The sequence below is a fragment of the Peromyscus eremicus genome, chromosome 5 (assembly GCF_949786415.1).
Source record: "Peromyscus eremicus chromosome 5, PerEre_H2_v1, whole genome shotgun sequence".
NCBI lineage: Eukaryota > Metazoa > Chordata > Mammalia > Rodentia > Cricetidae > Peromyscus > Peromyscus eremicus.
Window position 1 is genome coordinate 78671939 of NC_081420.1, and position 13351 is coordinate 78685289.

Consider the following 13351-nt stretch of genomic DNA (forward strand, 5'->3'; position numbering starts at 1 on the left):
GAGGCAAGGTTTCTAGATACACAGGTAACTTCAAGCTCACAAGTCTCCTGTCCCCACTTCCTGAGTATTGGAGATCACGGGTGGGCACACCATGACTGGCTTGTTATATTTTAATCCCGCACAAACACTGCTCTGTTTATTATCTCCTATTTCTGATAAATAACATTCTACAATGATAAAGTCCCATGTCTAAAGCTTTACTTCCTAGGAGACATTCTGGCACCTCAATAGCTCATTTTTCTCCCACCCCTCAGAGTCCTCTGACACTCTGTGCTTCCTCTAATGAGGACTGTCACCACACACAGAGGACGAGTCCTCTGTAAGGATATGGATGCATTGTTTATCCTTTCACAAAGAATACCCATCCCTTCCTTGCAGATTATAATCAAAGAACAACACACTGCAACGGTGAAAATATTTTAACAAAGGAGCTCAAAGCGGGAGAGATGGCTCAGTCCATAGAATGTTCACTGTGCAGGCCTGAGAACCTGAATTCAGATCCCTAGCACCCACATAAAAAGCAGAGAGAAGTGGAGTCAGAGACTGGAGGGTCCTTGGGGCTTGCAGACGAATTGGTCTAGCTGAATTGATAAGCCCCAGGTTTACTGTGCAATAGTGCCTTAAAAAATAATATAGGAGAATGACTGAGGACAGCTGATGTTAACCTATGGACTCTATCTGCATATGCACACAGGAGCATGTACACCCACACATGTGCATACAGACACACACGAATGCATGCAGGCACACATGCATGCATGCACACATCAGGGGCATCTACAAAGAAAAAGCCCAGGATAGACCTAGGCAGAAGGAAACCATCTACAAGTCAAGGAGGACAGCCTTAGGAGAAATTAGCCCAACTAACACAAATTTGGGTTCCTCTATCTCTTCTGGGACTGAGATCTCTGCATTTAACAAGGGAGCTTTCCACACACACTCACAGGTGCACACACACAGCAGAGCTCATACATGCACGGGTTTATACAGCCTTTCCAAAGTTCTTTCCTGTGCAGCCATCTACTCCCTTAATAGGGAGTGAGGGTGGGGTGTAATCCAACCAATACCATATGCTCAGGAAGCCCATTAGTGGAAACCAAAACAGAAAAAGATGAGTAACACATTTTGTAGTTTTGGTTGTGAGCCCAGCCTATAACAGCCAAACTATTTCTCCAGGCCAAGTAGCACATTCTAAATCTGATGTGTGTGTGTGTGTGTGTGTGTGTGTGTGTGTGTGTGTGTGTGTGTGTGTATTTCCAAGGGAATGTATTAGATTGAGCCTATGGGGTCAGAGATTGAAGAATCCCACAATGGCCATCATTGGGCTGGATAATCACAATCATCAGCTATCCAGCTGAAGAATCCATCGCCTCAAAAGGAGAGCCCAATGTGTGGCCCCACCCAGCCTGAAATCTAAAGCTCACTTAAGACTTGTAGTGCAGGGGGCTGGAGAGATGGTTCAGGAGTTAAGAGCATTAGCTGCTCTTCCAGAGGACTCAGGTTCAATTCCTAGCACCTACATGGCAGCTCACAACTGTCTGTAATAGACATACATTCAGGCAAAATAGAAATGCACATAAAATAAAAATAAATAAATCTTGAAAAGAAAAAGAGAAGAGCTGTAGTGCATGTCCTCATTCAAAGACTTTAGAACCCGAACCCCAAAGTCCACCATGGCAGCCTTAGCCTCAGCAAGGGATACTGGGAGAGAAAGGAGGAGGGAGTAAGTGTCCCTCTCCCTGTGCACCCCATCCACACTGGCTTGCTGGACAACACAGCCCACACTCAAGATGGGTTGGTCTCATTCAGTTCACTGACCACACTCTGGTTTCTGCAGATATCCTTGTCTCCCTCACCCCCAAATGCTTCCCATACTAGGGATCAGACAGACTTTGCAAAGTTCACAGTTCTCTGGGTGTCTTTCAATACAGTCACATTCGCACACACAACGGACCATCACAGCCACTTCCACACTCTTGCTTTCCAGGCTCCTTCTGCGACGAACATGACAGGCATAGCTTGGCACCAGGAACACCATGGAGGACATGTCTCTGCCTGAGGAGTCCCCATGTAGAATGGGAAGGAGAAAGGCCACTTGCTGATTTAGCTGGGAAAGGAACAGTAGTGGGCTTAGGGGCTTTCTTCAAAGAAGAGTCTTGGCTGGCCCAGGGGGACATTTACCAGTTGGTAGGCTAACACAGGGAGAAGGGGAGCTGGTATAACTGAAGAGCCGAGCCTGAACCAAGGCTTACATCTAGAGGTGATCCTGGAGGTCTGAGGGCACAGCCCGTGGTTTAAAATGATCATAGCGCACACTGCAAGCAGGAGGGAAGCACCCCAGGCTGCAAGCAGGGCACAGCCTTCAGGGCTTTTAAGGGTTTGACAGAATGTGGATGTTTTGCTGCAGACAAGAAAGGCCATTGAATATTTACAGTGCAGGTGACACAATCAGGTTTGCATCTTGGGTAGATGGCCCTGTGTGGTGATATTGTGTTCTCCAATATATCGTGCACCCTAATAAATTTATCTGGGGTCAGAGAACAGAACAGCCACTAGACAGATATAGAGGCCAGAAAATGGTGGCACTCACACTTTTTTTTTTTTTTTTTTTTTTGGTTTTTCGAGACAGGGTTTCTCTGTGTAGCTTTGCGCCTTTTCCTGGAACTCACTTGGTAGCCCAGGCTGGCCTCGAACTCACAGAAATCCGCCTGGCTCTGCCTCCCAAGTGCTGGGATTAAAGGCTTGCGCCAACCACCGCCTGGCTGGCACTCACACCTTTAATCCTAGCCTTCTGGAGGCAGAGATCCATCAGGATCTCTGTGAGTTTAAAGCCACACTGGAAACAGCCAGGCATGGTGACTCACGCCTTTAATCCCACGAAGTGAGCCTTTAATCCCAGGGAGTGATGGCAGAAAGGTATGTAAGGTGTGAAAACCAGGAACTAAAGCTGGTTACGCTTTCAGGCTTTTGAGAAGCAGCTCAGCTGAGATTCATTTTGGATGAGGACTGAGAGGCTTCCAGTCTGAGGAAACAGGATCAGCTGAGAAATTGGCAAGGTGAGGTGGCTGTGGCTTGTTCTGCTTCTCTGATCTTCCAGCATTCACCCCAATACCTGGCTCTGGGTTTGTTTATATTAAGACCTTTTAAGATTCATGCTACAGCCCTGAGCTGCGGTGAGGAGAGAGAATCAGAAAGGCAAAACTGGAGGGAAGTTCCTCTAGGCTGCCAGGGAGACCCTGTGGAGAGGAATGGAGGTCAGAGTGTGGCTGGTAAGAGAGACACAGAAGCAAAGGGGGCTGAAAGGGATCGGTGGAGGATGAGTGAAGGGATACCTTGGGTGGGGAGCATTCCTGAGAAGGGGCATCTCATGGGTATTGACAGTTGGAGCCGCCCTTCACTGTGATGGACGTATTGGGGATGTATGTGTGTGGGGGGGGGGCAGAGGCTTGAGAGGGAGGAAGCATGGCTTCATGTCCAGTAGAAATATCTAAGGCAGGTGGACATGAGAACATCCTAGCCAGGAAAAAAGATGTAGAAATTCTGAATCCCTTTGGATTTCTAGCAGGGGTGATTCTCCACTTGACCCTGATTCTCATCTGGTGCAGTCTCCCTGTTTTGGCTCTTTCAGAGTCTCCTGATACCTAATAGTTTCATAATGCTTAGAAGCAGTAGGCATCTTACCTTGGATGGACCACATTCTAGGCAGAATGGGAGGTCTAAAGACCCTAGATTTACCCTGAGGCGGTTCTCACAAATGACTCAGCTCTCATTAAAGCCTTTGATGTTCCCTGAGATGGTTCTTGCAAATGGGACAGCTCCTACAAGGCTCATTGCTTGAACCCTAGACCACTTATCTGTGCCATTTTAGAATCTTCTTTCTACAATGATTGTTGGCCCCGAGAATTCAGCCTTGAGTATGGGTCCTAAACAAATGCACCGTGATGCTGGAAAATTCTGTTGCTCTAGTTATGTGGGGAACATTTTTCTGCTAACATCCGGTGTTCCTACTTGCCACAAAATGCAAAAGAAATTTCAACCACTAGGGGCACTCAAATTTCTCCAGTATTTGGGGGTAAGAGATTTGAGCATTGAGACTCAGGGAAGTTGCATAAAAGCTATGGGCCCTGGCCAGGGAAAATGGCGTGTAAATATGACCTGCACTGAGTTAGGCTAGTTGGGTGCTATGAACACACATTTCCTGTGAAGCCATTCAAGTTCTCAGGAAGAAGAGGGAAAGAGAAGGCGAGGATATGGAGGTGACACTGATTTATTATGCCAACTTTGTTCTGTTGTAGTAGAGTCCTTTGAACCTGCAGTTGTAACTGCAATCTATGAAGCTTTACTATAGTGTTAGAAAAGGATGCTGTACTGGTTAGCTGTTTTTTAATTTTAAAGTTTTATTTTATGTGTATGGCTGTTTTGCCTGCATGTATGTCTGTGTACCACATTCATGCCTCCTACACAAAGAGGCCAAAAGAGGGTATTGGATCCTTGGAACTAGAGTTATAGACAGTTGTAGATTGGAAATCATGTAGGTGCTGGGAATCAACCTGGGGTCCTCTGAAAGAGCAAAGTGCATGTTTAACCACAGAGACATTTCTCCATCACCATGTTAGTTTCAATGTGTCCATTGGTACTCAGAGTGGGCTTTCTAATGAGCGTGTTCAATAAGCACCAAATTTGCATTCACATTCACTAGATTTTTGTAAGAAATTTTCTTGATGCAACTCTTTCATTGATATATCAGGATTTCTAGAGGCAAAATGGGCAGAACTAAAAAGCCAAGTAATTTCAGGGTGTTGGTTTATCCCCAGTCTCTTCTTAAAAACCGCCTCCCCTGAGAAGAGGTAGGGTAGGATCGTGAGCCTCATCTTTTCTGTCCTGTGTGTGGTTTTTTTTTGTTGTTGTTTGTTTGTTTTTCCAAGAAGGGACTCACTATGTAATCTATAGGCTGTCCTTAAATTTATAATCCTTCTTGACCTCTGGAGTGCTGAGGATTCATTTACCATAAATTTAAAATTAATTTAAGAAGTGGCTTTCATTCTCATTTCATAAATTCTTAGGACTTGCCAATGGTCTTTCAGGGACTGCTGACTGGGTAGATTTCATATGACTTCTACTTAAGCAGACCTCTGTGTCACTGTCTCTCTCTAGCTGGTAGCATGGATGGGCTGTGCTGTTTGAAGTAGGCACTGGTAGCCGCTTGCCAACACCAGTCTTGTTAATGCTACACCCACCCTGCTATTGCACCCCAAGGCAACTGGAACTCTTAAGGATATTCCTTACATTGAGAAGAAATCCACCCCTTGGTAACTTCTTTTTTCTTTCACTTAAGCAATCTTTGATAAAAATTATGCATTAACTTCCTCTACTCCTGTATCTTCTCAATCATTTCTTCCTTGTATTTGTCCTTCTCCTTTCCTACTTGGTGATTTCCTTTCCAGGATATCTATTTTGTGGTCTTTGCCCACCATTAGCCTTGTGATATTCACCTTGATGGGATGGATGCCCACATGGACGGCTGTGCCATAAGCCTTTTCTCATTGCGCCTGTTCAATGTAGATGACCAATATCTCCCTGTAGACCTGGACCTCTTTGCCAATCTTCTGGCCTTTGTAGTTTTCTCAGATAACCTGAACTTCAGCATCTTTTCAAATAGACGTAGATGGAATTATACTTCTGACTTAGCTCTTTGGAAAGACAGGAAGACATGCTCTTCTTCTGAATGTGAGAAGGTACACTGAAATACCGTTTGTGGTTCTTGCTTTGGTCAGACGTCACAAAAGGACTGAACTTCATTTTGGTGATTGCCAATTCAGTGATGTCTGCAAAATGGAAGAGAGCCTTGATAACTCTTACTGAATGCTATAGTTTATTTCTGGAATGTTCTTCAAAGGCCTATGTGGTAAAGGTTTGGTAAAGGCAATGAACAATTGGAAAGTGATGAAAACTTTAAGAGGTGGGTCCTTCTGTGAGGTCTTAGGTCATCGAGGACTTTAAGGTGTACCCCTTGAAGGGGTTCCCCAGTTCTTCTCCCTTTAAAAATTTTTCATCGTGGCCACAAGGTGAATGGCTTTGATTCACCATGTGCTCTTATGATGAGGAACTGCCTCCCTCACAGGTCCATAAAGCCATGGACCACAGATCTTGCACCAACATGTTTAAAACCATGAGCCAAAACTACACCTGTTGTCTCTATAAACTAGTTATCTCAGCTCTTTGTAACCAAAGGCTGACATAGCAATGTCTACTTCATTTTCCATTTTCACTAATGATCAGATTTTACAGATCTATCCACCACACAAAAAAGCTAAGGTCAGTTCTTCAGCAATCTATCCTTTTTATTGTTAAAGATTTCTTTCTTACTTAAAGATTTTTTTTAAGCATATGTTACCTTGACATTTTCATACATGTCACCTATTTTGCTTGTATTCATATTACCTTCCTTTGATCCCCTTTCTCATGCTACTCTTCTTCCTCCCTTCAAATGGTTCCCTTCTACTGTCTGGTCATAGATAACCTAGACTCCATGTGTGGGAGTGGACACATGGCATGCTTTTCTGAGTCTGGCTTATTTCAATTAACAGGATGATCTCCAATTCCATTGATTTTCCTGAAAAATATACTTTCATTCTTCTTTATAGGTGAATGAACTTCTGTTGTGTAGGCATACCATATTTCTTTATCCATTCATCTGAGGGTCAGCACTTAGGCAGACTTCAAACCTCAGCTGTTGTGAGTAGCGCTGTAATAATGATATGTAAGCATGTCTGTGGGATGCTTAGGGTCCTTTTGATACACTCCCAGGAGTGGCATAACTGGTTCTATGATAGCTCTGCTTTTAGTTGTTTGAGAAACCTCCACACAGACTCCACCAATCTCCAGCAGTGGTGAATAGCTCCTGCTCCGCACACTGTTGCAAACATTTACTGCTTACTTGCTCCATTTCATCCTTGTATTGTATTGTATTGTATTGTATTGTATTGTATTGTATTGTATTGTATTGTATTGTATTGTATTGTATTGTAGGATCATTGATCCTACCTGTTCATGGAGTGTCTGGTGTGGGCACCTTTCTAAGTTCTGGTACAAAGAACAAAATGGCGGGCCATTACTTTCATGGATCTCTGTAACTTGAACACAGGAGACTTCTTCCTCTTACAAGACTGGTTGTTACTTGACTGTAGTAACAAATAACCTTTAGTGCTAGCTTAAACTAGCCAAATTCCCAGATTCTCCAAAGCTCTTCCACTAAGACTTGCAGAAAGTCGAATAACAGCCACTGCTTCTGTAAAATGCCATCCGCAGGCCGGCCCCACCATCTGTTTGCTTTCTGCATTTAGCAACTATAAAAATAACAGAGGCACCCAACAGCAATTATGCATTTATAAGTACATTGTTTGCTAAGTCTTTTTAAAGTTAGAAGGTTGCAGCTGTCTCTTCTACAGAAGGACACACTCAGTGGGCCCTGGGTGACAGGTGTAGCTTCTTTTACCATGGCTTGAAGGACAGCTGCAAAACTGATGACCTGTGGATAGCAGGCGACATGACCTTTCCCAAGTCACACAGCCTCTCTAGCTTCAGCAACATATCAAATACAGTAGGGCACATCCGCCTTCCCCCTTCATCAGGAAGCTGCAAAGGGACAAAGAAAGCTGGCCTGTTGAAGTGTCTCAAACTAGAGATCAATATTGTATTTCTGGGGGGAAAAAAAAGTGTATGCATGAAGGTACCTGTGGGTTGACTTCCAGAGTCTTCCATATTTGTGACCACGTGTCTAGTGAGACCAGTTGCCCCTAATGCTGCTCCTCAGCAAAGAAGACAGGACGTGGGGAGAGCCTGTGACTTGGGATCACACATCTCTCACCTGGTATTCCTTTGCTCCCCATCTATTCACATTCTAGACACCCAGCTAACCTGTTTATTTACACTCCCTCATGGCTCCACTCTTATTTATTTATTTATTTGTTTGTTTATTTATTATTTATGGGTGGAGTGGATGGTTTGAGACAGGCCCAGGCTGACCTTGAAATACTTACTACCTGCCTCCATCTCCTGATTTGGTATCACAGAAGTGCAACATCATGCCTTGCTTAATTTTGTTTTAAACTAACACATAATAAATAATAAAAGTATATATTTATGAGATATATGATCAAAGGTGGTTAAATTAAGCTAATTAACACATACATCTGCTGCAAGCCACAGGAAAATGTAATGGAATTCAGCTACTATCACAAAAGCTACTACTTGGAAGTCAAGAACCTTTCCGAAGGTCAAGCCATAGCTTACAAAGTCTTGGTGATATTTTAGCTTTTGTATATATCTTAGCCGATTTCTGCAATGATTTACTTGTATGCTATGTATGCGTCCAAGAACTCATACAGTGTATTTTATCTGAAATACCTATCAAGCATCCAAGGCCAAACGATCTCCTGAATTAAGGTAAATTAAGCTCAGACCCTCCTTTCTTATACAGCTTTAGTGGTATTTATACTAATATTATAGATTCCTAACATTTACCTAACCATCCCTAGAAATGTAGTTTGAGCACATAAGTTCCCTTTCTGATATATTAACAGATTTTAGCTCTCTTTTGATCTCCTCCTTTACCATTCTCCTTTTGGGTTATAAAAGCAAGCCTGACAGGCACTGCCTGAGGAAAACTCTTGTCTGCCTTTGTGACCCTGTAAGAATTCAAGCCTGGTGACCTTGCTTTGGCTAGAGCACTGCTATTGCATGGGTATGTAACTGTAAACCTCAGAGACTGAGAGAGGATTTTGACCAGAGAGGTTTTTTGACAGGAGAACTAGATGGAGAATTAGAAGAATGGGATGGAAGATGAGGAAGAGCCAGATGGGGAAGAACAAGATGAGAAAGAACAAGATGGGACAGAACTAAGATGAGAGAATTAAGATAGAACTTAGAGGGGACAGCAGATAAATGTAGAGAGAAATCAGGCAAGAAAGGAGCTAGGCGTGAGAGCAGAACTGAAGCTGTGTAGATAGGATTTTATCCCAGAGGAATAAAGTACACGGACTAAGAGCTCGGTGTACTTAGATTCTTTTCCCGAAAATAATTTGCGCTGTTTGTAGCTTCTCTTCTGGGTCCCTGCGAAGAAGATTATTAAGGCTGGTCCATAATAATATTGAGATACATCAATTCATGGTTTGTGACAGACTTTTCAGGAAATTTGAAATATACTGTATTATAGCCTCTCCAACAGATCACTAAGACACCCTTCCTGACTGACATGCTCCATTTTTTGCTTACCATCTCTCCTCCCCATCTTCCTCGTCTTCCTGCAGTCACCACTTGTGAGATGGATGCTCCAGAGTCCTTATGACTCATGCCTGCCCACCATGGAGTCTGCCCTGTGCAGTGGGCTGTCCTGTGCAGAGGTCTGCGCCAGTGGGGTCTATCAGTCACAGGTGAAAACCAAAAGAATGACATCAAGTTCTGAATACGCACAGCCCTTTTCTTATACCCTAAGCAACACAGTATGTGCATAGCACTTACATTTCTGAAATTATACAAGGGTTACATACAAACACTATTATCTCATTGCACATAAGGAACTTGAGCAGTCATAGGACTTTGGCATTTATGGCATGTTTTCCTGGTACCAGTCTTCCATGCATACCAGGTCTAGTGAATTTATTTTTGTGTCCAGTTTATTCCATATAGCATATTCTCCAGGTTCATCAATTGTCTTTTCCCTTGCTGTGATGAAATGCTGGCAAAAGAAACATAAAGGAGTTTTACTTTGGCTCACAGTTCCAGGGTACAGTCCCTCATGATGGAGAAGTCACTGCAACAGGGGCTTGAGTTGGTCACATCATGTCTGTAGTCAAGAAGCAGAGAATGATGACTATGGTGATATTTTATTTGTACTGAAATGTGATTTTATTTGTATGTTAATAAATAAAGTTGCCTGGGGGTCAGAGCTAATAGCAAGCTATAGCAGAGCTGGGCGTTCGTGGCGCACGCCTTTAATCCCAGCACTTGGTAGACAGAACTAGGTAGATCTCTGTGTGGTCAAGGATACAGCCAGCATTGGAGACACACACCTTTAATCTCAATACTAACTATAGAAGATCTGGAGGTCTGTACAAACAGGCAGTGATGAGGCGGTCATGTGGTTGGGTTTACAACCAATGAGAAGGCAGAACAGAAAGTCTATATAAAGACAAACATGCCAGGAAGTAGGTCTCTCTTGGCTGAAGAGGCTAGCTGCAGCAGACTGGTAAGGCTCTTAGCTCTGATCTCTTGGCTTTCTTCTTTGCATTGGTTCTGTGTTTCTTATTTAATAAGACGGTTGGTTACATCTACAGATGACCGCTCATGTTCACATCTTTTTTTTTTTTCTTTTTCATACAGCACAGGCAATGATGCCACGTGCAGAGGGCAGGTCTTACCACTTCAATTAACTGAATCAAAATAATCATCCAGAGGCATCCCCAGAGGTTCATTTCCCAGGTAATTTCAGATCTCAAGTTGATATTTATCACAAATGATAATTTTCTCTTCTAAAGGTTGAATAGTATATTCTCTCTCTCTCTCTCTCTCTCTCTCTCTCTCTCTCTCTCTCTCTGTGTGTGTGTGTGTGTGTGTGTGTGTATAAACTTTTGTGGTGCTGAGAACCACAGTTCTGTGTATACTAGGCAAGCACTGTACACTGAGCTACCCCTTAGTCCCCATGCTCTAGGTATTCATCCAATGGTGACATCTCTATATATACTGAGTATTATAGACAGTGCTATAGAGAACATAGGAGTACAAGGATCTCTTTGACCACAGCTTTCTTTTTTCTTTTTTTTTACGAGACAGGGTTTCTCTGTGTAGCTTTGCGCCTTTCTTGGAACTCACTCTGTAGCCCAGGCTGGCCTCGAACTCATGGGGATCCGCCTGGCTCTGCCTCCCAAGTGCTGGGATTAAAGGTGTGTGCCACTACTGTCCGGCTTGACCACAGTTTTCTATTTCTTCAGCTATATACCTAGAAGACAAACTACTCAGTTATATAATCTACTATGTTCTGAGGAACCTGTCCAGTTTTCCACAGTGGCTTTATCAATTTATATTCCAACAATGCAAAGGTTCTCTTTTTCCACATCTTTACCAACACTTGTTTATCGTTTGTAACTGTAACAGGTTTGTGAGGTGGTATCTCATGTCCTTATATATAGTGACTTAATTTCCTTGATCACACACACACACACACACACACACATACACACACACATCTACCTATTGGCTATTTGGGTATCTTGTGTGATGCCTTTGGCTTTGCTTTGCTCACTTACTTTGGCTGTGGCTCTACTTCTCTAGCTCTCTGAACTGTGCAGCACAATATACAGTCTTTGCTCACCATAGAGGTACAGATGGTTTAAGCCCTGTATACCAAGACTCCACCTTATGCATCCCAGCAACCAGAAGACTATAAACAAATAGACCAGAGAAACAGCAGCTGGGGATGAGAGCTGCATAAGGACTGAAGGAGAGCCATGCAGAGGAAACAGCTTCCTTCTACAGTGTCACAAAGTGGTATCAAAAGATGTGTGAATGAAGGTGAGAAAATCTGTGAGGTGTGTGAACATGTCAGAAGTTAACAGCGCCAAGACAGATCCTAAACGACAACAGCTTAGTGTACTGAGAGTACAACAAAGGGTAGTTGGTGGGGGCATTTTTGTGCCTCCATACCTTCCCATTTAGGAGCATTAGGAGCATTTGATGACACCCATTTACCTTATTTAGGAATTATACATATGCTAGCTTTCCAGGGCTGCAATGACAAGCATCTTCACACTGGATGGCTCCCCACATCCATTCATTCTGTTTTGAGGTGATGTCTCATGTCAAGGTATCAGCACAGCCAACTCTTTGAGAGCTGGAGGGGAAAGGTCTTCCATCTCCTGGTAGTTTCTGGTGGCACACGGATGCTGGAGTGGCACAGTGATGCTGGAGTTCCTTGATTTGTCAATTCAACATTCTTACTTATTCCCACCTCCTTCTTAAAGAGACTGGATGATGGATTTAGGGCTGATCTTGATTCAATATGGCTTCATCTGGACTATATCCACAAAGACCTCATTTCTAAAAAAGGTTCGATTTGTAGGTTTTGGCTTGGCATAAAAGCTAAGCGAATGTTGTTCAGTTCTCTGCTCATGTTTTGTGATAGTTTTCTTCTCACCAGTGAAAGTGAAAGACTGTATGAGAGAGGGACCACAATGCTGTAGTCAGTTTTCTAGGCTTTACCATACCACTCACTGATCAGTTTTTAACCTGCCTGAACCCAAGTGTCCTCATACATTCCAACAGCAGCTACTTCCTGAGACCGAGAGGGTTCGGGAACTCAAGGTTTACTGTGCTGGGCACACTGTAAACACTTTCATGCTTTTTTGTTCTCAAATTATGCTATAATTTTGAATGGCATCTTTCTCCATCATATCTACTCACTGGTTATTGCTAGTGAATTATAAAGTTTTCAAGTTTTGTATTTAATCTTTAAACTGCTACCTTACTGAAAGTGTAACTGTCTTTCTAGTTGTTTCTTAGATTTTCTTGGTGGTAACCACACTAGTTCTAAGGTTCTCAAATCATGATCATATATGACACCCAACAAAGATCGTAGAACAAAGATTATCTGTAGGAAGAAATCATGTCCAGGAAGCAGCTTATATGCATCTGTGACCAAGACAGGTTCAGATATTCTTTTCATGCCTACAGAAAGGAAATGGATCCACTTTCCGTTACTGTCACATTCAAACTATTGATCCAGCACTCAGTTACTGCAGCTCTCAAGGCAAGGCCCAGCATCTTGACTGAGGGTTCTGTCACAATCTACAGCAACATTGATAGACGTAAGAAGGGCTAACTCTTCCCAGAAGTTGTACCAACCGTTTCATGAATTGGCTGGTTTGTTGTCAGGGTTTCATGCGTGAGGAGGGTAGAGCTCTCCCCACTGTGGGCCTTTATGTACAAAGGCAGGAACTGGGCTTCCTATCAGGACTCTCCGAGCACCAGAACCACACTTGGCAATGGAGTCCAGCACCACACAGAAAAACACTTCAGTAGCCTTCCACAGTAACCCTCCTCCTCACATCTCTTTCAGATACCGTAACTCAAATGGTTACTTCCATCCCGTTTCCCCTTCCTACTACCACACCATCCAATTTCAAGGCACCACATTTCGAAGTATACAGTTGCAGGGTTGCTGATGAGCCCTCCTGCAAAGACCTTGTCTGTATGCACTGCTCTGAGCCCGACACTAGCAGTATCTAGCACTCTACACGGTCAAGACCGGAGATGCTGAATACAATAGGAGGGTCATCTAAAGCCTACATTACGATGA

The 13351-nt window shown here is 43.3% G+C and overlaps 1 pseudogene; it reads right to left on the bottom strand.

Annotated features, from left to right (window-relative positions):
- Positions 1-5368: 5368 nt before the first annotated feature.
- Positions 5369-5799, bottom strand: LOC131911568 (ribosomal protein uL24-like; annotated as a pseudogene).
- Positions 5800-13351: the final 7552 nt, after the last annotated feature.